This window comes from Ursus arctos, unplaced genomic scaffold, assembly GCF_023065955.2.
Source record: "Ursus arctos isolate Adak ecotype North America unplaced genomic scaffold, UrsArc2.0 scaffold_6, whole genome shotgun sequence".
Lineage (NCBI taxonomy): Eukaryota > Metazoa > Chordata > Mammalia > Carnivora > Ursidae > Ursus > Ursus arctos.
Window position 1 is genome coordinate 24,219,935 of NW_026623078.1, and position 27,439 is coordinate 24,247,373.

The following is a 27,439-nucleotide window of genomic DNA, read 5'->3' on the forward strand; positions in this document are numbered from 1 at the left end:
TCAAAAAGGAAAATTACAGACCGATATCCCTGATGAATATGGAAGCCAAGATTCTCAACAAGATCCTAGCTAATAGGATCCAACAGTACATTAAAAGGATTATCCATCATGACCAAGTGGGATTCATACCTGGGATGCAAGGGTGGTTCAACATTCGCAAATCGATCAGTGTGACAGATCATATCAACAAGAAAAGAGTCAAGAACGATATGACCCTCTCAACTGATGCAGAAAAAGCATTTGACAAAATACAGCATCCTTTCCTGATTAAAACCCTTCAGAGTGTAGGGATAGAGGGTACATTCCTCAATTTCATAAAAACCTTGTATGAAAAGCCTACAGCAAATATCATTTGCAATGGGGAAAAGCTGGAAGCCTTTCCCTTAAGATCAGGAACACGACAAGGATGCCCACTCTTGCCATTATTATTCAACATAGTACTAGAAGTCCTTGCAACAGCAATCAGACAACAAAAAGGGCTAAACGGTATTGAAATCGGCAAAGAAGAAGTCAAACTGTCTCTCTTCGCAGATGACATGATACTGTATATGGAAAACCCAAAAGACTCCACCCCCAAACTACTAGAAGTTATAGAGCAATTCAGTAACGTGGCGGGATACAAAATCAATGCTCAGAAATCAGTTGCATTTCTATACACAAACAATGAGACTGAAGAAAGAGAAATTAGGGAATCCATTCCATTTACAATAGCACCAAAAAATCATATGTTATCTCGGAATTAACTTAACCAGAGACGTAAAGGATCTATATTCTAGAAACTACAAATCACTCTTGAAAGTTACTGCAGAAATTTATTTTTTATTAATCTGTTTCTTTCAATATTCTGTGTAAGAATATCCTAAGGACCCTGGGAATAATAGGATGAATCACGTATGTATCTTGCTGACAATTATTGACTAATAGAGGACAAACAAACAAATAACTCTGAGGTAGAAAGCAAGAAGTACAGATAAAATGCTCATAGAAGCTTGCGGGAAAGAGTAAAGATTGAGAAAAAAACTCTTGAGGGAGCTTGTATTTGAATAATTCCCTGAAAGAAGAACAGGACTTATGCATGTAGAGAAATGAGGTTCTGTGTTGCATGTAAAGGAAAGGGCTTGTTTTGCTCGGAAAATGGGGGGAATGCGGGGGAAGTAGGGTTATGTAATGGTCAGATATGAAGGCTCTAGGCGGCTAGGCTGCTAAGATCTTAATTAGCCATCAGTGGGATATTGTTAAGGTGTTTTCCACAAAATTAAGGTGGCATTCACACAACATAAAATTAACCATTTTAAAATGAAGAACTCAGTGACATTTAGTATATTTACAATGTTGTGCAGCTACTACTTCTATCTAGTTTCAAACATTTTCTTCACCCCAAATTAAACCCAATGTCCATTAAGCTGTAATTTCCCATTCCCTCACTGCCCCAGCTCTTGGCAACTACCAATCTGCCATAGTGTTTCTGTGCATCTAACTATTCCAAGTAGTGAATTTATTCAGGATGTGCCCCCTTGTGTCTGACTTCTTTCACTTAGCATAATGTTTTGAGGTTCATCCACATTGTAACATATATCAGTACTTCATTACTTTTCGGGCAGCTGGGTGTTTCAGTTGGTTAAGCATCTGTCTTCGGCTCAGGTCATGATCCCAGGGTCCTGGGATCGAGCCCCATGTCAGGCTCCTTACTCAGTGGAGAGCCTGCTTCTTCCTCTGCCTGCTGCATTACTTTTTATGGCTGAATAATATTCTGTTGAATATTTATAACACAATTTGTTTATCCATTCATCTCTTGATGGACATTTGGTTGTTTCCATCTTTTGGCTATTGTAAATAGGGTAGCTATTAACATGTACATGTAAATATTTATTTAGGCACAAGTATTCAGTTGTTTGGGGTATATATCTAGGTGTGGAATTGCCGGGTCATATGGCAATTCTATGTTTAGCTTTCTGAGTAACTGACAAACTTTTTCTACAGTAGTTGTGCCATTTTACATTCCTACCAACAATATACAAGGCTCCAGTTTCTCCACATCTTCACCAATACTTGGTTTCCACTCTTTTATTATTACTACCATCCTAGTATGTGTGACATGGTATCTCTGTGGTTTTGATTTGCATTTTCCTGATGACTAATGATGTTGAACATCTTTTCATATGCTTGTTGGCTGTTTATATATCTTCTTTGGAGAAATGTCTATTCAGGTCTTTTGCCCACCTTTTAATTGTGTTATTTATCTTTTTGTTGAATTGTACAAGTTCTTTGTATATTCTTGATGCTAGACTCTTTTCAAATATATGATTTGCAAATATTTTCTCCCACTCCATGGGTTGTCTTTTTACTTTCTTGATAATAATCTTTGATTCACAAAGGTTTTTAATTTTAATTTTTTATGAAGTACAATTTATCCATTTTGTTATTGTTGCTCATACTTATAGTGTCATATCTAAAATCATTGTCAAATCCAGGGTCATGAATATTCATCTCTATGTTTTCATATAAGATTTTTATAGTTTTAACTCTTATATTTAGGTCATTAATCAATCTTGAGTTAGTTTTTATATAGAGTGTGAGGTAGGAATCCAACTTCATTTTTTCACATGTGGATACCCAGTTGGCCAACCACTATTTGAAGAGACTATCTTTTCCCCATTGAATGACCTTAGCACCCTTGTTGAAAATTAGTTGGCCATAGATATATGGGCTTATTTATGGACTCAATTCTATCACAGTGGTTTATAAGCCTATCCTTGTGCAGGTATTATACTAATTTCATTACTATAACTTTGTGGTAAGTTTTGAAATCAGAAAGTATGAGACCTTGCTCTTTCTCAATATTGTAGGGCCCTTTGCAATTCTATATGAATTTGAGGATCATTTCTGCAAAACAAGGCTGTTAGAATTTTGATAAAGTTTGCATTAAAATTATCACAGGATTTGAACAGAGAAGATGATGTGACTAGAATTGAATTGTCTTAGACAGCATTCTACAATATGGACAGGAAAAGGAAAAGAGAAGAGTCTGGGAGACCATTAAAAAGGTTAGCACAACAGAAAGGCTCAGACCTATATTGTCAGAGTGAAGGAAAAGGACAAATGCCAGACAGGCTGTAGAGGCAGACTTGAAGGGACTGAAGAAATTCGTCCATTCATTTAATGATTTGCACCCTATTGTTATATGCCCCAGGCCATGCAGATGCTATGGTAAACAAGATGGATATGTTATTTTGCTTTCATGGAGCTTGAATTCTAATGGGGCAGAAACGGGGGAACAGTAAACAGTGAAATAAAGAGCAAATTGTGATTGCAGTGCTATGAAGAAAATGAACAAGCTACTATTATAGAGATAACAGAGGAAGGCCTATTTTATATAGGAAAGGCCTCAATGAAGAACAGCTATTTATTTATTTATTTATTTTTAAGTAGGCTCCGCCCCCAGTGTAGAGCCCAATGAAGGGCTTGAACTTACAACCCTGAGATCAAGAGTTGAACCTTTAACCGACTAAGCCACCCAGGCACGCTCCCTCCCCTTTATTTTAAAAGATTTTATTTATTTATTTGAGAGAGAGTGAGTGAGAGTGTGAGCATGGGCAGGGGGGAGGGGCAAAGGGAGAGGGAGAAGCAGACCCCCTGATGAGCAAGGACCCCCCCCAAGGTTGGGGCTCCATCCCAGAACCCCAAGATCATGACCTGACCCAAAGGCAGACGCTCCACCGACTGAGCCACCCAAGCACTCCCCTTTTATTATTTTTGTAAGATTTTATTTTATTTATTTATTTATTTATTTAGGGGGGAGAGAGAGAGAGTGTGTGAGTGAGCCTGGGTGGGGGAGGAGCAGAGGGAGAGGGGGAAGCAGACTCCATGCTGAGCACGGAGCCTGAGGTGGGGCTCAATCCCAGGACCCTGAAATCATGACCTGAGCAGAAATCAAGAGTTGGAGGCTTACAGTTAAGCCTGAGCCACCCATGTGTCCTTCTCAGTCTTTTTGTGTGTATGCTGAGTAGTCTGGTTTAGCAATTTGATTTTTTTTTTTTAATCAACTCTTGGTCTCATTGATTTTTCTCTTTTCTCTTTCATTGTTTGTACTCTGATCTTTATTACTTTCTTTCTTTGCATAATACTTTGGTTTAATTTGCTCCCTTTGTTTAGTAAGGTAGAAACTGAGGTCACTGATTTGAGAACTTTCTTTTTTCGTTATGGGTATTACCCCGTAAGTACTGCTTTAGTGCCATCCACAAATTTTGATATGTCATGTTTTAATTTTCTTTCAGTGCAAAATGTTTTCTAATTTTCCTTTTGATTTCTTCTTTGACCCATGGGTTACTTAGAATTATATATTGATTTCAAATATTTGGAGATTTTCCAGATGTTATTCTGCTATTGATTTCTAATTTAATTTCATTGTAGTTAGAGAACATACTTTGTATGCTTTAAATCCTTATAAGTTTATTGAAAGTTGTCTTGTGGCTCAGTATATGGTCTATCTTGGTAAATATCTTGTGTATACTTGAAAATAATTACATTCTTGTGTCTTGTAGTGATCTATAAATGTCAATTAGGTTAAGACGGTTAATGGTATTGTTTAGGTCTTTTATATCTACTATGGTCTGAATGTTTGTGTCTACCTTCAAATTAATATGTGGAAATCTTCACCTCCAAAGGTGATAGTATTAGTAGGTGGGGCCTTTGGGAGGTAATTAGGTCATGAAGGTGGAGCCCTCATAAATAGGATTAGTACTCTTACAAAAGAGATCCCACAGAACTTCTTATTCCCTTCTATCAGGTGAGGACACAGAGAAGATGCTGGCCATAGACCAGGAAGAGGGCCCTCACTCAACCATGCTGGCCCCCTGGTCTCTGACTTCCAGTCTCCAGAACCTATGAAAATTAAACTTCAGTTGTTTATAAGCTGCACAGTCTGTGGTATTTTGTTATGGCAACCCAAACTGATTAAGACAATACCCTTGCTGATTTTGTTTCTACTTGCGCTATTATTATGAGAGAGTTTTTAAAACCTCTAAAAATAGGATATGCTTATTTTTCCTTCAAGTTGTTTCAGTTTTCTTTCTCATTTATTTTGAAGCTCTGTTATTAGATACATAAATGATTAGGACTTTTAAGAAAAAAGATTTTATTTATTCATTTGATAGAGAGAGAGAGAGAACACACACAAGCAAGGGAAGGGGCAGAGGAGAGGGAGAAGCAGGCTCCCCACTGAGCAGAGAGCTCCATGCGGGGCTTGATCCTAGGACCTGGGGATCATGACCTGAGTTGAAGGCAGACACTTAACCAACTGAGCCACCCAGGCGCCCCCATAAATGTTAGAACTTTTATGTCCTCAAGATGAATTGGCCTTTTCATAATTATGAAATGACCTTCTCTTCCCTGGTAATATTATTCGCTCTGAAATCTACTTTATGTGATATTATTATAGCTGCTCCAGCTTTCTTTTGACTAGTGTTAGCATGGTATATCTTTTTCCATCCTTTTACTTTTAACCTATTTTTGTCTGCATATTTGAAGTATAGTTTTTTGTAGATGAAATATAGTTGGGTCTTGTTTTATTTATCCAGTAAGACAGATTTTAATTGTGTTGTTTTGACCATTGCTTTTAATATTATTATTGATATGAGTTAAGTTTATATCTGTCCTCTTCTTACTTGTTTTCTATTTGTCTTATCTGTTCTTTGTGTCGTCTTTCCTCTTTTTCTACCTTATTTTGGGGTTTGAGTATACTACTTTATCATAGTCTATCTTCAGTTGAATTATGCTGTATCACTTGTAGAATGCTTACACTTAATTATACAATATACTTTTCAATAATATACTTCCATGTCTCTCCTCCCAATCTTAATGCTATTGTTGTCATACATTTTACTTGCTTATATATAAGCTATAAAACCCACAATGAATGATGACTATTGTTGTTTTAAACAGTTATTATCTTTTCAAAGATTCAAGTTGTAAAAAAAACCCAACATGTCTCTTGTTACTATTTCCATTGTTCTTCATTCATAGTGTATATTTCTAGAAATCTGGAGTCATTTTCTGTCTGTCTGATGGACTCCCTTTAACATTTCTTATAGTGCAAGTCTTTTTGTTATGGTCTTTCAGTTTCTGTGCATCTGAAAAAAATCTTTATATTGTCTCGAGTTTTTAAAGATATTTTTTGGTGAGTATAGAATTCTAGGTTTACAGCTTTTTTGTTCAGTACTTTAAAGATGTTGCTCCACTGTCTTTTTCTTGCACTGTTTCTGACAAGAAATCTGTCATCTTTACTCTTGTTTCTCCATATATAGCATGTCCTTTTTTTTGACTGGATGCTGTTAAGATTTTTTGGTTTATCACTGGTTTTTAGTAATTGTATTATGAAATATCTTGTTGTAGTTTTCTTTGTGTTTCTGGCATTTGGATTCATCAAGCTTGTGAGACCTGTGAGTTTATAATTTTCATCAAATTTTGAAATGTCAGTCATATTTCTTCAAATGTCTATTCTGATCTTCTTTCCCCAGCCCTCCTTTATCCTCTCCTTCATGGACTCTAACTACAACTATGTTAACCTGCTTAAAGGTTTCCCATAGCTTATTGATTCTCTTTTTAATTCCATTTTCTCTCTACAATTCATCTTGGAAATTTTATATCGTGTGTCTTCAAGTTCACTAATCCTTTCTTCTGCACTATCTATTCTTCCATTAATCCCATCCAGTGTATTTTTCACCATAGAGATTGTTTTCATCTCTAAATTGGATTTAAGAAAATTTTTATACCTTCCTTGTCTCTACTTAATTTTTTGAATATATTACCATTATAATAACTGTTTTAATGTTCTTATCTGCTAATGCTAATGTCTATGTCAGTTGTTAGTTTCAGTGATTGGTTTTCCTTCTCGTTATGGGTCATATTTTTGTTTCTTTACATGCCTTGTTATATCTGATTGAATGGCAGATGTTGTGAATTTTAGCTTGTTGGGTGCTGAATATTTTTGTATTTCTATAAACACGCCTGAATTTTAATTTGAGATGCAGTTAAATAACTTTAAGATAGTTAGATCCTTTTGGATCTTTTTATTTTTTGGCAGCACCCAAGCAGCATTTAGTCTAGGGCTAATTACTCTCCAATACTAAGGCAAGACCCTTCTAAGGACTCTATCTCATTGAATTGGGAGGTTTCTAGTTGGCCTGGTGTGAATAGCCACTATTCCTGGCCCTCTGTGAGTGCCCAGTACTTTTCCTTTTAATGCTTTGAGATGGCTTATTCTTTCCATGAACTTGAGTACAGGCATACACTGATCAGCACTGCTGAATTCTCAAGGAAGACCCTCTGCAGATCTCTGGGATTCTCTGTGTTGTTACCTGGTTTCCATATCTGAGTTGTGAACTCTAGCTGTCTTGTTCTCCCTGGTCTCACAGCTCTTGCCTTTCCCTCTTATTCTGCCATGGCCCGTAAGTTCTCTGAAGGTGATAAGCTGGGGCAAATCTTGTTCATTTCCCATCTCTGAGGCAGTCTCCTTCATTGCCTGATATCCATCTTGAAAACTGTTGTTTTATATATTTTGTCTGGCTCATTTTGTTGTTGTTGGTTCAGGTGGGAGAGTAAATATGGTACTTGTTACTACATCTTGGCCAGATTCAGAAGTTCCCCTAAGGCTCTAATCTTAATAGTTACTTCACATTTTTAGAAGAGGAAGAGAAACATTCCAAGAGTCTATAACCAGTAGCCTCTGGTAAAACCAGTCTGTAAAATGAAGTGTGACTGTTGTTTAATCTGCCTATTTAATGCTTTTTAAACATCCAGAATATTATAAAGGTTTGCTGTGAGTAGTGGTTTATAGATTGTTTGGGCCAGACTTCAGAGCTCTGGGGCCTCCTTTAAACATGCCAATGACATTTTCAAAACACAAGGGGCCATTGATAGATTGCAAATCAGTTTTCACTCTTACTTGGTAGTCATTCTGCAAATTGGTTCTGCTTCTACTTTTGTCATCTGGGCTGCAATTAAGGAAAATTTACTTTCTAAAGGTGTTAGTGGTATGTAGGGCCCTCTAACATAGGCAATTTACCGTGATTTGAGGGTTTATGTCTTGGACAGTAAAAACCTTTCTAGTCCAACTCGGAGAAGTGCTGTGTGATTCGTGTTTATCTTATTCTTAAGAATTTATTTGAAAGTGAAGGGAAACTCTTACAGTCTTATTTGCATGAAAAGAAAAGACCAGTATTTTAATTAAATCAAAGGAGAGAGAGGGCTTAAGGAAAGCTGAAAATATCTTTGACTAATGAATATATTCATAAGCACTTACTATGGGTATGTCACTTGTTTTGGCAATGGGGAGACAAAAGAATGGGTAGGCTACTATTTACTTTTATGTACCTATGTGAATCTCATAGATTTGTCTTCAAAACAAGTCTTATTTAATAGTAATTTATTTTCCCTTTTCTTTTTTTTTTTAAGATTTTATTTATTTATTTGATACAGAGAGACAGCTAGTGAGAGAGGGAACACAGGCAGGGGGAGCAGGAGAGGATGAGCCTGATGTGGGGCTTGATCCCAGGACTCTGGGATCACGCCCTGAGCCGAAGGCAGACGCTTAACGACTGAGCCACCCAGGTGCCCCTATTTTCCCTTTTGTTTTCTTCTTCTTCTTCTTTTTTTTAAGTAATCCCTACAGCCAACGTGAGACTTGAACTCTTGAACTCAAGACCCCGACCAAGATCAAGAGTCACGTGCTCTACTGACGGAGCCAGCCAGGCACTCCTGTTTTCCCTCTTTTTAAAATCAGTTGCATCTAACTGTCCATGAGAGCTCTGGTTAACATGAAGTAATTGGTGTTATTTCAGTGTCATATAATTTCAGGTAAAAGCAGAGAATCCTGGAACTCCTGGCTGGCTCAATCAGTGGAGCATGTGACTCTTATCTTGCAGTTGTGAGTCTGAGCACACCATTAGGTATAGAGATTACTTAAAAAATAAAAATATAATTTTTTTTAATTAAAAAAACACAGAATTTTGCTGTTATAGGTAATTTGAACAGCCTAATTATAGATGAATATGTAATTTCTCTAAGGCTTTTGAGATACTGGAAATAGCTTTTTCTTCCTTAACTGACTGGGGCCCAGGGTTACCCAGTAAGGAGCTTACAGTTTAGCTTTGGACATAAATATAAATAACAGAAAAAACAAAACAAGGTAGGCCTGCTAAGGGCCACATTGATTGGTACAGATACTAAGTGTTATAGCATTATATTGGACAGAGAGGTCCCTGAGCTGAGCTATCATAATATGAAAACAGGTAGCTAGGATTAAGAAGTATTCTGAACTGGGAAGCAGTGGATATAAACGTTCAGTGGCGGGAATGTTGACTGTATGTTGTGGATACTGTACAGTGAGGAAACAGTCTGTCCAGAGTAGTTAGAGATCAGGTGGAAAAGATAGGTGAGTTCTTTGATTTTGTGCTTTATACAGAGATGGCAGTGAAAATAAGAAGGTTCACTGAAGAGACTCTGTAATGGAAAAAGCCAAGGACCTGGTGACCAAATGTGAGGATTGAGAGGGAAGAGTCAGAGGTTTTGAGCTAGGACAAGTGCAAATAGAAAAGTCAGAAAGGAGAGCTTGAATGAAGTGATGCCAGAAATCCCTGAAGCTTTTTCTAAAAATTCCCAGTTTCTCTGTGTGGTTCCTAACTGGACAGCACTTTCCCTATGGTCCCTTGCCCTTAATTGTTGAGCCTAGCAGAATGAAATGGAGTTTGGAAGGGCATTTAGAGGTCATGAGGTCACCTGGCCTAATCTCTTCATTTTACAGATAAGCGGATCTGGGGCTTCAGATATTGTGACTTCCCTTAGGGCCACACAGCTAGGCTGGCCTCTTGGCACTGTTTTCTGAAATTCTTCCAGCAAATACTGCTTGTTAGCAAATTGAGCCTTGTGTTTCCCCACCATAATTCAATTAGTGTTTGACTTGATTCCTCAAATAGTTTTTCACCTTCAAAAATCAAATAAATTAATAGTTAAAATAATTCCTTCTGAGTGAAAAAACCACTCAGAAGTAATTAATGCCAGACTGGGCATTGATGCCAGACTCGGCCTGGGTGAAATGAGTCTGCTCTCTTGCAAAGTGCTTGAGCTATTTGACAGGAGAAGGAATGAGTAAGTCTGAAGGGATTCCTACTGAGAGTCCTTTCCAGAATTTTTAAATTGAAAAACGAGGATGTGTGGTGGAGATCAGTAAAGGATTTGCTTTCTTTCTTTGCCCCTCTAAACCCTAGTCGTATGACTTCTCATGCATGGAACCCTGAATTCGTGAGTCCTACCCTGCCCGAGGAGAATGAGATTAGCTAATGCGCTGAATAAGTGAACTCCGTTGCTTTAAGATGCCTCAGGTGGAACCTGGGGAGAGCGCCTTCTCTTTCCCCTCCCAAGCCTCTTTCCTCATCTTGCCACATGGCTGTCTCTCTTTCCCCGTTCTCTCTGCCTGCGTCCCGCACTTCCTCCCTCGGGAGTCAAGCACCCCCACGCCCTCCCCGCTTTATTTATTTAGGGCCACCCGACTGCATCCACCCGGCAGCTTCTCTCGGGTCCACGGCCTTTTAGCGAGTGAGGGGCGGAGCTGAGTGAGCATAAGCCCCGCCCCTAGCCTTGGGCGGGGCTGGTGGCCGAGCGGTTCCGTTGACTGGTGTGGGCGGGGCCTGCTGCGAGGGGCGGAGTCAGGAGGTCGGGCCACGGAGAGGAGGGTGGTGGTGGTGGGCCCCGCTGAGGGTGGGAGGCGCGGCACCGAGGCCGGTAGAGTGTGGCGCAGCTGTGGTGGCGTTTCCCGCTCGCTATGCGTCGGGCGAGGGTTCCCGAAGGTAAGTACGGGGAGGGGTTTGGGCGCCGCGAGAGCCAGGTGAAGGAACCCTCGCGGGCGCGTTGGAACCAGGTGTGGTTTGGTTGGACCGGCCCCTGGGCCACTTCCGTGCTTTAGTAGGAGCGCGTGGTGCGGATGGGCGGCCTCCTGGCGTGAACCCCCAGAGGCAGGGAGACACGGGGTCTGGCTCTAGTTTTGCAGCACTTGTTCACGGCATTACCGCCGGGACAGAAAACATTTGCGTTGCTCCACACACCTCCTCCCTAAATCTCGAGAGACCTCAGGTACTGAGATTTTATGTTCTTTAAAATGCATTTCTAGTTCGTGGTTCGGGACTGGAGGAGAAACTCGATAATAAACTTGCAGTGTAGCTTTATTTTGACTTCGTGTTATTCAGTTTGCAAGAAGAGTGTGACTGGTAATGGGACTGTTATTTAAACAAGGACACCAGGATTTGCATAGGCAATGTATTGTGGAGGTTAAGCTCTGAGTCTTTGAAGCTGGGGTGCCTGGGTTTGAATCTACTTGTTAATTGTGAAACCTTGGGCAATTCGCTTAATTTCTCTATGACTTTGTTTCTGCATATGTAAAATAAGGGTAATGATAGTTCCATCCTTACAGGATTGTTATGAGGATTAAAGCAGTCAGTACTTAATTCCGCCTGGCGCATAGTCCACAATAGTCACCAAAGAGATACACTGCAGTAACGTTGGCTATTTTCTTTATTATGCATTTAGATGGGCATTAGTCTTCAAAGCTGTCAACACCGGAAAGCCTTTCCTCAGAGTTTAGCTAGAAATGCTTGGGGATTCCATTGGAATTTCAGAGACTGAATCCCACCAGATAAGTCTCATTACTTTTCTCACCTACTAGAGATGTGATCATTCACCTGGTTTCAAATCTAATCCACTCTCAAATGATACAGAGGCCTCAGAGTCTTAAAGGCTGTTCTAAAAGAGGGATGAAAAAAGGCAGCTCTTTCAGAGAGGGTATCCTCATTTTAAACCCCAGGCTCCCCTAGGTTTGTTTAAAAGAAGGTCATTATCCCTTTTATACAGAACTTACAAGTTGTGCTATTGTTGCAAAAGGAGGTAAACCAGAGTCTCCAAATACGTAAATAAATGAAACATCATAGGAATCGTAACTAGCCACATAGAATTTTGGAATTGAAAGGAATCTGAAAAATCATAGTAGCTGCCCTTTACAGATAAGGATGAGGCCCCAGGATCCAGAACCAATAAAATGCATGGTTTAGACTAGAATTCCGCTCTGCTGAACAACAAGTTATAAAATCAAAGAATGATATTATTTCTGATTTTGATAATTGTACTGTTTTTATTTTTGACAGTGTTATGGTGCTGTGAATGGTTTTTCTCTCTGCAGCATCCTCCTTGCTAGCTTAATTGCATGATTCATAATCATTCTTCAGCACCTTTGATTTAAATCACAAGTCTCAAAAGTTGCTACATCAATGATTGCTTTGAGAACAAGATGATTGTCTTAAGCTTTGTACAAACATGTTCTAACAGTGCTTTGGTTTTGTTGTTTTAAAATGTAGTCCTTTTCTCCCATGTAGGGAACATAAACAGCCAGTGTAAACAAATTGACCTACTAGGCAGTTTTTTATCACTGTGTATTGGTGAAGTTTTCTTGATCTGGTAGGATAGAACCAGGAAGTGGAACACTGAATACTAGCCCAAGGAAGTAGGACTGGGTCACCAAAGAGATACACTGCAATTGCTGCTAACTTCAAAAGCATCACAGAGTGAAACTATTTGAAGATATTGGTGTGTTAGTTGCTGACACTTTCCTGGCTCCTTGCGTGGTTCACTCCCTTACCTCCAGGTATTTGTTTAGATGTAACTATCTCAGTCAGACCCTCCTAATTAAAATTCCATACAACCCCACTCTTCCTATAATATATATTTATCTCTTTATTTACTTGTTCATTATCTCTTGTCTGCCATTAGAGGGTAAGTTCCATGAGGGCTGTGGTGCTTGCCAGTTGTGTTCACTGCTGTATCCTAAGTGCCTGGAAACAATGCTTGGTACCAGAAGGTGTCAGATTTGTGCATCTGATGCAGATCTTTCCAGCTAGGGCTAGTAATTACTTAGACCAATTCACTGTCATTTTGCCCTGCTGTCCCCTCCCCCCATTTCTTGTTATTTATTCTGGTTACCCAGGAATAAAAGCTTGAGGCAATGTTAATGCCTCCTTCTGCCTTGCACTCCACATGCAAATAGCTATTACTTATTTCTCCTGTCAGTTTTTTGCAAACCTGCCATTCTTATTGTTGCCAAACCCCTATTTCTTTAAGCCCTCCTCCATTTCATTCCATTCTCTACACCTACAAGCTTTCAAGTTCCCTTTTCGAATGCCTTTACATCCTCATCTGCAGAATGAAATCCAGAGTGTGAAGCCTGGCATTCAGTTCTGTACATGATTTCAAAAGCACTTTCCCAGCTTCTGCTTCCTATATGTAAGAAAACTGATTTCCAATTTATGCTTGCAAATATGAAAATAAAATAAGGCTTTAATAATAATGCCATGTAAACGCCAAAGGTGAGCGTTGCTTCTTGACAGTTTCTCTTTCTGTTTTTATCAAATGGAGTGGATCTTTTCTGTAAGTGGGCAGGAATTCAGACAAATTAAACTGATGGCTATTCTCTGTACCAAGGACTTTTGCTGCCCTTTTGTTTTGAGTGCCCAGCTTTCAGATCCTCCCTCACATGTCACCACCAGCCCAAATACCTAGATAAGTTAAGTTGGTAGTGTTTTTTTTCTTCCTCTGAATTCTAGAAACTTTTCATACTTTTCTTAGAGAATTTATCACAGTCTATTTTTAATCGTAATTCTTCGGGCATTTATCTTTTCTTTTCGCTACACATTAGCTCCTGGAGGACAAGAATCACACACATAAAAATTCCAGTTACTTTTTTAAGGAAAAATAAGATACCCACTTCTTTGTTTTTTAAGTAAAAGTGAATTTAAAGTTCTGTTTTATAGGTCTTTAAGTCGTTAAATATTGAGCTTCAACAGTCATTTCTACAATATGGACAATTAAGGAAGAAGGCAGGGGGAAATTTAGTACTACATGAAAAGATCCAAATGAAGAGATTGAGATCTGGATTCGTAGAAGGGAAGAGGTGCAGGGAGAGCAACATACCCAACACCCACATAATTGGATACACAGAAGTTTAAAAAGATACACAAACTCCCTCAGGAAATCATTAGGGCAAGACAGATTTTATGGAGCAACACCTGCAGCTTTGGTTTTTGTGGGGAATTATTCCTAGCTTTATTTTGTTTTTGCATTTCTATGCACAGGTAATACTGTCAGTCTGCTTTGTTTTCTGAGCTGGGTAAGACTGAACTTTCTCTTCCTCTTTCAGGTCTGCAGAATGTAGTTTAAGGGCATTCTAAGGGCAGTGGGAAGCAATGGAAAGAGTTTAAGCAATGGGGTGAAATTATCAGATTTATAGTGATGAAGAAAAAAGAAGATATATGCCAGAAGCTTTTAGTTCTTCAGAGAAAAGAGATAGAAGATACTTGAATTTATCTTTTGTGAGAACCTTCCGGTTTTATTGTTTGATCAGCATCTGGTTCAATGTATTTTGTTTCATTTCATTACCAACATATCCTTGCACATACTCCAGTTGAGTAAATGCTTTTATTTTGCATGTGACTTTTTCTGATAGATTAAAACTTGTCCCTAGAACATCTGTGGACATTTCTGAAATTTGATTTTCTCTCCTGTTGCCTCCCAAACCGTGACTGGGGTTCTCCCATTCTAGGACTCTCATTAGCCTAACTTACTCTCTTCATTCTTGATTTTGAGCACTTACAGGTGTTGACTAAATTTATTTTACCATTCCTAGGATGAAGCTGCAGTTTCTATTGGTAGGAAAGTGTTGGTAGGGAAAATATGTATAAAACTTCTAATCTTTTAAAATGTTAAAACTTTAAGGTAAAAATCTGCGTATTATTTTTACTAATAAATAGCTAATATAAGATCAGGACTTAAAGCTAATATACTACAATTTATTATTTAAATTGTAGTATGATGTAGTATGATTTAAATATGTAATTGGTTGTAAGTTTTGTCCTTGGGGGAATTTCTTATGTGCTAACCAGTGAAGTTTTACTGTCAGAAAAGGAATCTTGAAATCTTTACTTTGGAGTAAAGCTTCCTTTATCATACTCTATAAGCATCTGTGTTTACCCTGAGTTCTCCTTGTTTTCAAAAGCCTTAGTTACGGGTGCACATCAGATAGGATCATTCATACAAATAATAAAAGATGGGGTACAGACTAATTACACATCTCTAGCACATGGTAAACACTGTGTAAGTATCTGTTAAATAAATAAATCTGTATTTTTCAGGATTTTGTTGGGATACTGTAGCATACTAGTATGTTTAACAACAGAATTGATCTAGTAAAGAGGAAGAAATTGATGACTCAGGAGACATTAAGGAATAATGAGCCATTGATTACTTTGAAGATCTCACACACTTTGGCAAATGGGAATTTTTACGTGCCTCCCTCCAGCTGTTAGTTGAAAGAATAAGTGAAATGTGTACCACTAAGTACATGGCAGTACGTAAGTCACAATTTCTACACTGTAGTTAGGGAGGTTCTCAATATACAAGATGTAATCTTAGGTGATTATAATTGCTAAAATGGAAAAAAACCAGGATGATGACAGAAGATTACTTTGGGGAAGGAGCACTGTAGTTAGGTGGTCCTGAAGGCTTGTTGCAGGAAGTGGCATTTGAACAAAGGCCTCAGTGTGAAGAGCTGAAGGGAGAGCATGCTAGGCAGAGGGAACACAGGTATAAGAGATGAGATGGGAGAGTGCTCAGCGTGTAAGAGAAGTAGGAAGGGGCTGTTCCCACGGGAATCTAGTGAGTCGGGTGGTGGGAGGCACTCGTGGGTTGCAGCTGGAGAGATAGGAAAAGGTTAGGCCATGCGGGTACTTGTAGGCTCTTAGCAATAAATCAGAGTTTGGATTTTATTCTAAGGGCAGTGGGAAGCAATGGAAAGAGTTTAAGCATTGGGTGAAATTATCAGATTTATAGTGATGAAGAATATGACCCTGGTTAGTGCAGGAATAATGGATTGTGGGGGTTAGAGTAGAAGGAAAAATAGCAGATTGAAGGTTCTCTAAAGAGACTATGAAATAGATGGTGATTGTTGTCTTTGTGGGGGGTTCTTTGGCAGCTGGTTGTTTTGACTTTGTTTTGTTTTGGTTCGTCCTCACTTCTCCCAGTCTTCCCAGCCAGAGAGCCAAGCAAGACTTCTTTGGACCTGCAGTATTTTACCACTGCTAATTGTGTAAAATTCCACGTTCCTTTTTTTCATGCTTCCTATAATCATCCATCCACCCATCATTCTGCCAGTGATCCCAGTCCTCCAGGAATCATCCTTCAGAGTTTTCTGTGTTCCAAGTGTTCTGTGTTCCCATCTTCCTGGAACATACACTGGGAGTGTGCCTTCCAATGGCAAAGCTTGGGAAGCCAGGAGTAGGGCAGGTGTTCTGGTAATGGGAAACCCAAGACAGTGACGTTAGGAGGCTGAGAAGAGTAGAGGAGAGCATTGCAGCTGCAGTGAACATCCCTACCTCTCAGTTCTGGAACCAGTGGAGGGACGTGTTGTCAGTTGGACTCAGTTCAGGACCTTCTTCCTTATCCTGGCAGCTTTGAGTCCACTATTGGAAAACAAGAAGACTGTCAGCTGTTATTTCTACCTCCTCACTCAGTCCTTTCCTTAAATCTATGTATAAATGGAGCCAGTTTCAGAGAATCAACAGACTCATGTAACTTTTGTCAAGGTTTTTGGATACTCCTGTCAAATTGTTGGGTGCAGACTATTCTATATTGTGTCCCAATATTGAATATCTTACACATATTTTATTTCTAATTCTTGATCTTACACATATTTTATTTCTAATTTTTGTATCACTTTTTTTTTTGCATATATAGCTTTTCTTTATCAAGAATCAGGGTAAATAAAAGGTACCTCAAATAAGAGATGAGATAAACCTTGGAAAAACTGGGACTGCTTTGTGATTACAGAAATGAGGGAAAAATCAAAGAGGGGGTGGGGTGGGAATTAGAGGAAGGATATATTAGTAAGGAAGGAAAACAGGAAAAGTTGTAACTGATTCATCCTGTGATATGTGTGGGGAGAAGGTTACTATGTATCTTCCACTTTCAGATCCTGTTAGATTTTTAATCTGTTCTGCAGTGAATTTAATTTACAGATATGACAAAGATGTGCTTTGTTTCTATTGGATGTGTTTGGACCTAGTATTCTGAAAGGCGGAAATAAACAGATAAAGATTATATACTATTACAGCAGACTTTCAGTAAAGTAGCTGGTGAGTTTGAAGTAAGAATTTCTTAAGGTGCTTTTAATGTAGTTTAAAATGAAACCCAACTCTCTTGGCCTGTTCTCAGGAATAATTCCTGCCCCCTTCCCCATGCCCATTCCTTTTTGTATTCTCTGGGTCAGTTCCCATTTTCCAAACCAGTCCCTAATGCCATGCCCCAGGTCTGTACAGGGATTTTCTTTTGTCTTTTCCTTTGTCAGTTCCCTCCTTTAGGACCCTTGTTTCCAAACATCCAGCACCCAGTCCTGTCCCCCTGCTGAAGAAAATCTGTAGCTCTTCCAGGTCTGCTTCCTGTCTTTGGGAACAGGATTATTCTTCATTTCCCTTTATGTCTTGGTGTAAATCACTGAACCCCTCTCTGCCATAGTAGTTGAGAGTGGATACTGATATTTACTAATGTATCTGTCTTGTAATTTTGGGTATGGTCTGGTCCGCTAGTCAGTACCAAACAGTGTCCATGATGTGTGAAAGAAATGGAGTTAAGAACTTCTCTGCTTAAATTTTAGAAGTAAAAAGCTGGAGAATCTTTGGATTTTCTTACAAAACATTTTTTGGCTGTCTGAAACAAAGATGGACAAGATCCAGGACAATAATTGCATATAATGGACAAAAAGATAGGCACAATGATGATGGGGAAAAATGCTTTAAAAAAAGCTTTAACTGATGTTAACTCTACTGGAATTGAAATAAAAAGCTTAATTTTAAAAAAGCCTTAATCAATGCCTATCTATTTTAAGCAGTATTTGTCAACAAAATTTTAACATAACATGAATTTGGACAGTTTTCTGTCATGGTATTTCATCCATATTTTTACACCCCTGATATAAAAAAAATAAATCTATTAATTTTTTTAACTTTCCCCTCCTTTTAAAAAAACCGTATCCTGTGATAGCATCCTTTCTTGTGTCCTCCTTATTTCATAATTTAGCCCTTGATTGTCCTTGTGATGAGGCCAATACTCAGGGCCTATTCTATACCACACTCTTGATAACATGTTGACATATGATGTTTTATGAAGCTGGGCCACTCCTTGTACATTGCTACACAGACCTGACCCCTCCTGGTGGCAGAATCAGAAAGCTGCTCTTCTGTGCATGGCTTTCTTTCTATAACCTGATAGCTAATGGACGCTTGGTGTTCTGCCCTCTTCAACCTGTATCTCCAAAGGTGATTTAGAAGAAGGGGATGCATGCAGTAGTACTATAAGGAATCGAGAGACAGTGTGTGCACACCAGGCTCTCAGGTCAAAGCTGTGATCACCATACAGTGCTCCCACCCGAAGCTGTATGAGGATGTGGATCTTGTAGCCTAGGTTTATTCATCTGTAAAATGCAGATAAAGATATCTGAAGAGTCTCTATGAGGAACAAGTAATGTGTTAGATGTAAGGCATGCTTCGAATAGTGCCTAGCATTAGTACTCAGTAAATACGAGTTTCTTAACCTCAACAGTATTGACATCTTGGGCTAGATAACTTTCTCTTGTAGGGGCTGTCCTGTGCATTGTGGGATGTTTAATATCATCCTTGACATGTAGCTGCTTAACAACCCCCCAAGTTGTGACAACCAGAAATATCCCCAGACATTGCCCACTGTCCCCCTGATGAGAACCACTATACATAAATACAATATTTACTAGCTCTTAGTCTACCTTTGCAAATCACTGTCCCTCCTAGAGTCTGGCTGGTCCCTGAAAGTTCTGATCTCATCTGACCCACTTCTTTTTGTCATGTTGGACTTGTCTGAGTTGATTCACTGGATGAATATCAAGGTTAGTTCTTCCATTCTGGGTTAGTATCTGGACTTAGTCTCATTAGAGCCACATGACCCACCCCCAGGCAAGCCAGCTGCCCCTGGGAACCAATCTACAAGACTATATTGTGACTCTCCAGCAGAATGAAGGCAGATTCTTTTCCTATTCTTCTTCTTCTTTTTTTTTTTTTAAGATTTTTTTTTAAGTAATCTCTACACCCAGTGTGGGACTTGAACTCAAGACCCCACAATCAAGAGTCGGATGCTCCACTGGCTGAGCCAGCCAGGTGCTCCCCACCCCGTTCTTCTTTTGAAAAGCCTAATATACCTATGAACCTCCCCCAAAATTCCAAGTTTTATTCCCACATGAACAACATAGCTTTTTTTCTATTCGTTTTTAATTCTGGGGTTCTTTTATCAGTCCTCTTCTCTCTGTTTTATTTCCCTGCCTGGCCATAAGATGATTTTGCAGAATTTTAATTGCTTCAGTTTCACAAAATAAACATTAAATATATAGTAATAGCAGGGTTGCTTTTTCATAGTTTCACTCCTGACCACTTAAGAATAAATTTATGAGCCTTCATTGATTTCCAGAGGACTCTTTAGAGCATATATATGTTGTAGAGGCAGTGTGGTATAAGGGGTACAAGTTCTGAAGTCAGACCACCTGGGTTCAAAACCTGATGCCATCACCTGGGGCAGATTACTTCTCCTTTTATGCTTCAGTTTCTCCTTGGTTTTCCTGTCAGTAAAGCTTTGGCGAGAAGCCACAGTCTGGCTTATAATAAGCTTAGCCACTAAATCTTAAATATTGTTAGGTTACTGGATTGATTTAGCTTGAAGGAAAGAAGACCTTATTTAAAGTGAGACAGTGTGGTATAGCAAACAAGTACATATAGATTTTGGAGGTAGTCAAATTTGGACTTAAAATACTAACCCATTAATTGGATAGTAACTTGGGCAAGTGATTTCTTCCTTTCTTCAATTTATTATAATAATAATTATTATTATTGGGAGGGGAGCAAGTGATTTAATCTCATTGTTTTTCTCCACGGCAGCATCTTCATTTCCAACATATGATTTTAGCTCCCTTTTTCCAGAGAAAATTCAAGCAGACGGGTGTGCTTTCAAAGTTCTGCTCCCATATCTGCCTGGCTTTATTTTTAGTTAGGCTGAGAATATATGACAGTCTTCATCTGTGACCCCTGTCTGTGCTCTCGTGGTGTACCATGCATACATGTAACATCCCACTTAGTGAACTCTTGAAATTTTTATATTGCATATCATTCTTCCCCATGAGATAAGTTCTTTGCAGATAGGATTTTCTCTTATCTTTGTCTTTCTATTGCTTAATGCATAATGAATGCTTAATAAGTATTTGTTGAACTAAGGAATAAAAAGTAATTTGAAACAAATAGCTGTGTATTAGATCCAGTTTATTGACTACTTATACAGAGCTGGGTCTTTTACTTATCTCAAATGCTTAAAACAACTATATGAAATAGGTGTTGCCAGCCTCATTTTCCAGATTAGGAAAGTAGGGTTCAGATCATTTAATCTTGTCCAAGGACTGAGGTGGAGAATTGTAGCATTTTGTCCCCATAAGAGTTGTAGTCACAGGACACAAGATCGCCTCTCAGGAGTTTTTTTTTTACAGTAGCTACCGAACGGCAGCCTGCTCAGGAGGGAGCAAGATGAGCAAATACACGTCCTGATCCCCTTTTTCCCAGCCCACATCATGCCAGAGGGATGAAATCAACCAGCAGCTAGAGGGCAAGGGAGCCTATAGGGTGCAGACTGTAGAGGTCAGCATCCCAGGGCGTGGAGCAGGGTGGAGATGAATCTGAAAAGACACAGAGGATATCCAGCAGAGTCTTCCCCTTCCTGTCCCTTAGTACTCCGTCTTGTGCTTTGGGCATAATACTTATGTTCCTAACTCAGGGGAAACACAGTCAGTCACTGACAGTCACTATTCAGTGCATTCATACTCCCACCTGGAACCACTGCCAGCGTTCACAGAAGGGAACAGAGAAGAAAACTAAAATAAAACAAAACTGCTATAGTCTTGGCATCTGTAGCTAGTCTTTTGCCTCAGGTTGATAACTGGTACCTATTTTATGTTCCCCTATTCTCTTCCAACACCTTAGCTTGTCAAAGTTGTTTACTGGTGGAGGACCCCAAACCTTCATTCCCACAGGATCCAAGTCTGTAGTAGTCCCATCTTCATTGAGTTGCCAGTTCCCCATTGACCAGTACTGTTAGACGGGCCCCACTGAATCCCTCAATTCAGGCGTAATTGTCCTCCCCACACTGTATAATGACATCCAAGTTTCCTCCTGGAAATCCAGATCAGTCACTTCACTGGGACAGTGACCACTCTCTTACTAGATTGGATGGCCTCATAAACCACACATGGCTAGGGGATAGGCTTAGCTTTCAGTTTGGCAGGACTAGACTGTTTCTTGGTGAAAGCATTCCTCCACCAAACCTGAGGTTGTCTTTAGAAGGAAAGGGGTATAGTGTCATGTTAAATCACAGGTTCTGGAATGAGACAGCACTACAAGTTCTTTTTTTTTTTTTTTTTAAGATTTTATTTATTTATTTGACAGAGACAGCGCACAAGCAGGGGGAGCAGCAGAGGGAGAGGGAGAAGCAGGCTCTCCGCTGAGCAGGGAGCCCAATGTGGGGCTCAAACCCAGGACCCTGAGATCACAACCCGAGCCAAAGGCAGACGCTTAGCAGACTGAGACACTCAGGCATCCCACATCACTCCAAGTTCTGATTCCACCAACTACTTGCTTCAATGACTTCAAGCAGTTACTTAGCCTGATTCGGTGTCTGTTTGCTCAGATGTAAAAGGAGAGTGACAGTAGTATCTCCTAGGGTTACTGTGATGATTAAATATAAGCCCAGTGCCTGGCACACAGTAATAATAATTATCACTGTTGTTATTGGTATTAAAATACATTATAAAGTTTAAAGTATAAGTTTGTAAAACAATATGTTCCATCATTTTAACACAGAAGCACACACATACTCATAATACAGACATATTCTCACACCTATATATGTTTATAGATACATAGAAAAGAATGAAATACATGCAAAAAATATTGACTGTACATGTCTGTTGTGTGCTAAGATGATGGATATTTTTCTATGTGCTTTTCTATATGCCTTTAATTTTTATGATTATTTTTATGTTCAAATGGCAAAAGTTACTCAATTTTATGAATAAATTAAATGTGACTCAAGAAGGTAGTTGAGCCAGATTTCATCACATAAAAACATAGTTTTTAGCCCAGGGTTAGTCAGTCCTTGTTGATGAAATCAGGGAGAATATCACTGTTAGCCAGTTCAGTCTTTTTGAGAATTGAGGGTGCATTGAGTCAGGGACCATTGCAGTTCTGATACTAGGTTTATATTGTTGATAATGGGTCTCCATGTCAACAAAATGAAGTGTACCCTCAGGGAGCCATACAAACACAGACATTGCCCGAAGATTGAACATGAGTACTTCAGAAACTGAGTGACACTGATATGACAGTGAGCGACACTGATATGACAGGTATTTGATTATTCAGGAACCTTCCATGTTTAAGCATCAAAAGCAAGCAAAAAGGGGGCCTGGGTGGCTCAGATGGTTGAGCCTTCGTTCAGGTCATGATCTCCAGGTCCTGGGATAGAGCACCATGTCTGGCTCCTGGCTCAGTGGGGAGTCTGCTTCTCCCTCTCCCTCTGCCTCTCCCCCTGCTTGTGTTCTCTTTCACTCTCTCTCAAGTGAATAAATAAAAGCTAAAAAAAAAAAGCAAGCAAAGAAGTGTAAGCAATGATTCATAGCACCAAAATGAGTAAATTGCTTCCGAAAGAGTGATTTCATTTTCTCAGCTATTTCTGCACTTCTTCAGAATTTCTAATCCCATGAAGTTCAGGCCAGGTCACTGTGGAAAGTAAGTCCAGCTTCTCTTTGAGGTCTAATAGATTGATTCTCTCAGGATGCTCATGAATTTCCGGAAGTCTTAGATCTGAGTTTGGTAAATACCTTCAACAACTTTCTGCTACTCAGTCGTCTAACCAGTTAAAATAATGTTAACTTTCACAGCCAACTTCCACTCCTTACAAGTAACCCATAGATTGTCAAAGGAATTAGAACAAAGAAAAACTGCCTTGTCTACTTTGTCATGGGTCCATTGAGCAAGCAGTGGGTGATTGGGAAAAAGGCTGACTGAGATCCGTAGGACCGGTCATCTTGCTTGGTCACCTGATTACCAACAGGTCCATTGAGCAAGCAACAGGTGATTGGGAAAACGGCTGACTGACATCCCTAGGACCATTCATCTTGATTGGTCACCTGATTACTAACAGCCTGTCTACAGTGGGCTTTTATGTAGAACACAGATATTTTTTACATTCTGTGCTGTATTGAAAAGTTCATCCACATACATCTGCAAACCTCTCCTCCTTTTTAAACTTTTAAAAATTTTTATTAAAAAGAAGATGAAAGGGGCGCCTGGGTGGCACAGCGGTTAAGCATCTGCCTTCGGCTCAGGGCGTGATCCTGGCGTTATGGAATCGAGCCCCACATCAGGCTCCTCCCCTATGAGCCTGCTTCTTCCTCTCCCACTCCCCCTGCTTATGTTCCCTCTCTCGCTGGCTGTCTCTATCTCTGTCGAATAAATAAATAAAATCTTAAAAAAAAAAGATGAAAGTACAACATAAGAGAATATACTCTCCACTTTATTTATTTTTTTTTTAAAGATTTTATGGCCAGCGAGTTGGCCATGAGTCAACATATATATCTTGGGCATTCATTTCTCCTGACACCATATACACTGCTCAGAATTGTGCCCTATGGGAGGAGTTCCCTTCACCACTCTGTCAGGACCACCCCTGAAAAGAGCTACATTGTCTCATTTCTGGTTGGGGCTAGAGTACCATGCATGTCCATTGATAAATGAGCATGTCTTTTCCCTCCTCTGCCAACTGGTCGTAGGATCCTCTCCACAAGCGTGTGGTGAGAGAGGTCACGAGGAAGATTCTACAAGTACCAGGTATTCCTGAGGTTTACTTGTGCCTTCCAGACCTATTCAGGCCCAGTCTTGCTTTTAACATACCAGGTAGAATGCTTTTGTATAGTCCAGTTTTACGAATCAGTCGGTCAGATAATACTGTTCATAACAGGCTGTTCTTATTACATAGTCCCTTGGTTTCCCATGGGCGGGTATGTAATCTTTACCTGAGCTCAGTAGCAAGCCAGGAACCAAATGGACAAAACTTACTGACAGTACCCTAAGGAGTCTATAACTCTTATTCTTCTCCTGATGCTTGCTCCTTACCCCATCCCCGTCTGCCATGTCATTTGTAGTACTAGTGGGTGTGCTAAGGCATAGCCCCAAGAGTTAGGGCAGCTTTTATTGCTGAAGAACCTTCTCTTGAATCAGGCCCCAGTAAAAACCGGCAGCCTCATGGGTTACCCAGTATATAAGCCATAGCAGCATATCCAAATATGAAGCTCACAGTTGTGTTACGTCTTTCTTAGTGAACATAGTGCCAAGTGTAGCAATTTTATTTTAGATGGAATATCCTGCCTCAGACCTCTGGAACCATAGAAACCATCTGTGTGGTACATCCTTAACTTCCATGCGTTTTATCCTTCATCTTCTGGTTTGTACATGTGTCTTACGAAGGCATCCTGAGTGCTTGCTACTTCTTGTTCACCTGATCCAGTGAACATAATGCCGTCCATGTGATGGTCCCGTGTGGTGATCTGTGGGGTATTGAGATAACCGACGTCCTGCCCGCCTGTATTATGGCAGTGCAGAAATAGCCCTCAGGTAAAACATTGAAGGTGCACTGCTGTTTCTGGCACTTGGTGGCAAATTGCATCGTATTGTTCTTACTGATGATGATAGAAAAGAAAGCATCTGCCAGGTCAGTAGTTATCTGCCAGATACCAGAGGTTATGCTCATTTTCTCCAGCAAGAAATACCACACTTAGAAGTGCAGCCGTGATTGGCCTCTCCATCTGTTGTTATGTTCCAGGATCTTTCTGGCTTTGGTCCAGGTAACCAGGCAAGTTAAAAGGAGATATAATAGGAATCAACGCCTCTGTATCCTTCAGTGTTTTTGATAGTAGTACTGATTTCTTCTCCCATGGATGTGGTACAGCTTTCGATTTACCTTCGTAGTGGGGAAAGGGGAAGAGTTCCAAAGGTTTCTTCATGGCCCTTTCTTCCATATGACTTTTATGACATAGGACAGGAACCAATGTGAGGACTTGGCCAGTTACTAAGTATATCCATTTGCACAAAAATTTTAGGACTAGGGAAATAGCCACAGGATGGGCCTGTGGTCCCATTATACCCACCATGAGATACCAGGGTTAACTTCATCACTCATCTCTTTTCTGGAATGAGATAGGTGCTGTGACTGGTGGCCATGTTTTGGATCTTCAGGGATTAGTGTCAGTTTAGACCTAGTATCTAGTAACCCTTGGAAGGACTATACATTTCTCTTTCCCCAGTGGGCGGTCACCGTTGTGAATGGCTGCAGGTCTCTCTCAGGGAAGGTCTGGAGAAGGATTGTTGGGATACGCTTGCGGCCATGTATAGGATCACAGTAATCTCCTATTTAGTCCTCCTTGGTCTAATATCCTTTGAATGTACTCCCATATATGCACCCCAGACTCCTGCTGGTAAAAATTTCTGAGATTCTGCAAATTTTTCAGTATAAAGGCAGTCTCTTCCCAGAGTTGGCTTTGAACTTCTTCCTGGGTTCTTGTGGGAGCTCTCATTAGGGTGCAATGAGGGGTGATAGGAATAGGTTGTGAGGAGAATAGGCATCCCCCTAAGTGCTGGGCTCTATACTTATTTGCCTACTATACATGGTACCTTGTATGAAACAACTTATCCTGCTTCCCAGCTCTTTCCCCCTCGTCTATTCCCGATGCCACTTAATGTCATACTTCATTGTCCCTTCCAGAGGGAAGACCTGAGACATGATACTCTCCTCTAGTTCTGCTCCTGTGGACCGTGCACAGTAAGGCACAGACAGACATTCAAGCTTGTACATAACGCGGTACCAGCAGGGCCCACCACCCCCTGAGTCCCACATTCTCAAGGGATCGGTGTGGAAAGTATAGCACTGTAACTTCCACCCTCTTGTCACTTCTGCTACGGATGGAGAATGGGCTGATATGGGTCTGGGGCTCCTAGGCAAGGTTAATCTGCCTCAGAAGAGCTAACGTTCCACCTGCTCTTATTCATTAACAATAGAGCTCTGGGACTGCAGGGCAAGACTTTGGTCAGGTGGCACTCTGGTCTAATGGGCGAGCTGAAGAAGCTAGCTGCTTTTATAGGGCACTCTGAGCTTAGGAAGGGGCCAGTTACATGTCTATGTTTTCCGATAACTAATTCCTTCTTAACTGCATTTCCAGCATCAAATCCAGCAAAGTGGGTTTTGAATCATCTCAAAGGAAGCACCCTTATAATCAGTTAAAACTCACCATACCTGAATATTCAATGCCTATAGATAGATATTTGAAATCATTACTTCGATATAATTTATTTACAATTATTGGATCTGTCAGAGTAATTTCCTAAAATTAGTCACCAGGAAAACTGGCAAACTAACTCTTTAAAGGATATTATTTGGTATCAGTGGAGAGTATGGGCTGCCGTGTGTAGCAAAAGTGGCATCAGTTTGACATCTCAAGCCCTTTGTCCTCGGGTGGAATGATAATATTAACATAATTGTATTGTTCTATATGAAGAGTGTAATATCTCTGACCGGGGGCCCAGTGCATAATGCGTAAGAACTATCCACAGTTGTTAAAATGCAGCACAGCACAGTGGTTAAGAGTCAAGACTGGAGCCACACAGCCTGGGTTCACTTCCTGGATGGCAATTTATTTAATGTCTCAGTTGCCTCACATGTAAAACAGGAGTAAATAGTTACTATAGAGGATCCTAATCTGAAGCAAGCTTCACCTTCTCATCTTGATGCAAGAAGTCTGAAAAACACACCTTGGGGGTGCCTGGCCTGCTCAGTCGGAAAAGCCTGTGACTCTTAATCTCAGGGCCGTGAGTTTGAGCCCCAGCTTAGGTGTAGAGATTACTTAAATAAATAAACTTTAAAAAAATGGAAAACACCTTTTGAAAAACCCTGCTTGAAATCTAACAAAATAGAGCCTTTTTAGATGGAAGGTGCCCTCAGTCCACCTGAACTGTAACTCCTAGAATTTCTTAGTAGTAAAGAAGGCAGGTGGAATGCACATGTTTGATTGTGGTTGAGCTGTTGATGGGGCATAAGAGAAACTATATCCCTAACCTGGGCTGTGACTTCTATCAAATATAAATTCCTGCCAGAATAGGTGTAAAATGGGTCCTGTGAATAATGACAAATCATTTTATTTTTAAATTATTTTGCTAATCCGTGCTTTTTTGTTTTTTTTGTT

At 39.9% G+C, this 27,439-nt stretch overlaps 1 protein-coding gene across 4 annotated transcripts in view; it reads left to right on the plus strand.

The window, feature by feature from the left end:
* SGK3 (serum/glucocorticoid regulated kinase family member 3) overlaps nt 1-27,439 on the plus strand; it is a 130,554-nt gene that overhangs the window by 43,395 nt on the left and 59,720 nt on the right. The window contains exon 1 of one of the 4 annotated variants that reach the window (XM_026516393.4): nt 10,736-10,841. The exons of the other annotated variants lie outside the window; for them this stretch is intronic. The gene's annotated coding sequence lies outside the window, so the exon portion shown is untranslated. Of the gene's footprint in view, nt 1-10,735; nt 10,842-27,439 lie in introns of those variants that run through there. 4 annotated transcript variants of the gene reach the window in all.